The sequence below is a fragment of the Dromaius novaehollandiae genome, unplaced genomic scaffold (assembly GCF_036370855.1).
Source record: "Dromaius novaehollandiae isolate bDroNov1 unplaced genomic scaffold, bDroNov1.hap1 HAP1_SCAFFOLD_134, whole genome shotgun sequence".
NCBI lineage: Eukaryota > Metazoa > Chordata > Aves > Casuariiformes > Dromaiidae > Dromaius > Dromaius novaehollandiae.
The window spans coordinates 87,501-90,000 of NW_026991363.1; the positions used below are offsets into that span (position 1 = coordinate 87,501).

At 79.1% G+C, this 2,500-nt stretch overlaps 1 non-coding gene across 1 annotated transcript; it reads left to right on the forward strand.

The window, feature by feature from the left end:
* Nucleotides 1-1,617: 1,617 nt before the first annotated feature.
* LOC135326038 (5.8S ribosomal RNA) lies at nt 1,618-1,770 on the forward strand. The gene has a single exon (XR_010386709.1). It is a non-coding gene; the product is annotated as a 5.8S ribosomal RNA (ribosomal RNA).
* Nucleotides 1,771-2,500: the final 730 nt, after the last annotated feature.

The window sequence follows — 2,500 nt, forward strand, 5'->3', positions numbered from 1 at the left end:
TCGCCGCGAGGCGGCGGCGGCCCGGTGGCGGGCGGCGGCGGGGGAGGCACCCCCGCGGGGATTTCAGGTCGTTTCCCTCACCCCAGGGCCAGGTACCTAGCGCCCGCGCTTCTCCTGCCCCCCCCTCGGTGACCCACCCGTGTGGTCCCGTGTGCCAGCGTGCTCCTCCCGGGTGCCGCACCGTGCGCGCCGCACCGGCCGTGCCTTCCCCCCCCCCGCCTCGGCTTCCCCCCACCCCGGTCCTTCCTCCCCCGCGGTGGGGGTGGGGGGGGCGGGGAGGGAGGGAGCGAGCGAGAGAGGGGAGAGGGCCTCCGGCCACCGCGGCCGCCGGCAGCCGCCCCGGGCAGGGATGGCCATGGGCCCCGGGCTCCGGGCCCGAGGGTTCTCGGTTGGAGAGCCGGGCGGAGGTTTAAAGACTCGGGCGGCCCGATGCGACTCGCGGAGGCGGCCGGGCGTGCTGCCGGAGGGCCGGGGGGTCGGCGCGCGCGGGCGCCGCGCCCCCCCATGCCAGCCGGCGCGCCCCGCGCTCGCCCCGCGGGCAGCCGGGACGGAGAGGGGTTACCCTGCCCCCTCTCTCCGCGGTCTGGTCTCGGCGGAGAGACGCCGCGCGGTCGGCCTAGTTGCCGGCCTGCCTCGAGCGTTGCGAGCCGGGCGCGAGCGCGTGCTCGCCGCCGGGAGGGCGAGCCCCCACCGCGGGTGGTGCGGGCGCCGAGCCTCCGCGCGTCTCCTCCTTCTCCCTGGCCGGTGCTTCTGGGTCTTCCGCCGTGGCCGCCGTCGGCGGCGCCCTACCCTACGCGCCCGCCCCGGCACTCTGCCGTCCGGGGCGCCCGCCTCGCTCTGCCCCGCCCGGCTCCGCCAGGCAGCGGGGGGGCGGTGGTGGGGCGGCGGCGGGGGCGGCCCGCCCCGCTCTCCGCGTGGAGACGGGGAGAGCGGGCGCCGTCCCCGTCCGTGCCGCCTTGCCCGCCTGCCCGCCGCCGGGCGTCTGTCCGCGGAGGGGACGGGCGAGCGCGTGGCGTCACCCGCGAGGCGGTGTGTGCGGGCGCGCGGGGGTGTGGGCGCCGCGGCGGCGGCGGCGGCGGCGGTCGAGCCGGAGGGCCGGCGAGGCGAGCGAGGAGCTGGGAAGCGCGGGGCCGGCGGGCCGCAGGCGCGCGGGCGGCGGGGCGACGCCGCTCCCGGTGGCGGCCGGGCTCTGACGCCTGGGGCGGGGGGGGGGTGGTCTGCGGGGACGGACCCCCCCCAACATCCCGAGGCAGGCGGTGTGGCCGGCCCGCCGCTCCCTGCCGGGCCAGACCGAGCCGGGCGCCTGGGCCGGACTCGAAGCGAGACAGGGTTTGTCCCCAGGTCGGGAGCGAGGGCTCCCCGCCCTTCTCGTTCGGGTTTGCCCTTCGTTTCCCCCCCCCCCCCTTTCTCTGTGCTTGTACGGTCAGTGAGGCAAGCCCCTCTCTTTCTCTCGCTCTCTCTCTCCTTCCGTCTCTGCCGTCCCTTGCTCAGCAGCCGGCGTCGGCGTGAGGAAGGGCGGTGGGGCGGAGGAGGAGGGGGCGGAGGAGGGGGGGCCCCCCAGGGGCTGCGAAAGCTGCCCGGTCCCCCCGCGCGCGCGGCGGGGACCGAAACCGAGACAACTCTTAGCGGTGGATCACTCGGCTCGTGCGTCGATGAAGAACGCAGCTAGCTGCGAGAATTAATGTGAATTGCAGGACACATTGATCATCGACACTTCGAACGCACTTGCGGCCCCGGGTTCCTCCCGGGGCTACGCCTGTCTGAGCGTCGCTTGACGGTCAATCGTCACCCGCGCCGTGGCGTGGGCGCAGCGGCGTGCCGCCCCTCGGTGGGTGTGGGGGGGGGCGCGGTTCGGGTGCGCCCGGCCGTGCCCGCCCTCCCCTCCGAGCCCGGCGGCTGCCGCCGCGCCGCGTGGCGCGCGCGGTGTGGCGCGGCTGGGGCGCCTCGCAGGCCCGTTGCCCCGGGGAGAGGGGGGGTGCTCTCCTTCCCCTCCCCGCGCGGCCGGGCCTTCGTCCCCCTAAGTGCAGACTCGGGAAACCCCCGCTCCCGGAGCGCCCGCGTCGCGGACTTCGTCCCGCCGGGCCCCCAGATCGGGTCGGTCGCGGTGGCCCGGCGCCCGGCGCCGCCCGCCCGCCACCACCGCCAGTGCCGCCGCACGGGCCTCTCCTCCACCACTCTCCCGGTGGTGCGCCGGTCCCCCGTTCCCCTCCGGCAGAGGGGACGGCCGGCCGCCCTTTGCCTCGCCCTGGCCCTGACCGCCGCCGTTTCGGCGCCCGCCGGGCCCCCCCCAACCCCGCGCTTCCCCGCGTCCGCAGCGCGTCGTCGAGCCACTTCCACCCGCCGGCTGGCGTCAGCCGCGCGGCGTTGCGTTGAGGCCCGGCGGCGGCGGCGGCGCGCGGGGGGCCGCGGCCGGGGGGGGGGCCGCGCAGCGCGGGCGCCGTGGGGCGGCGGCGGGGCGGGGGGCGAGGGAGGGCGCGCCGCGCCGTCCCCACGCCGGGGC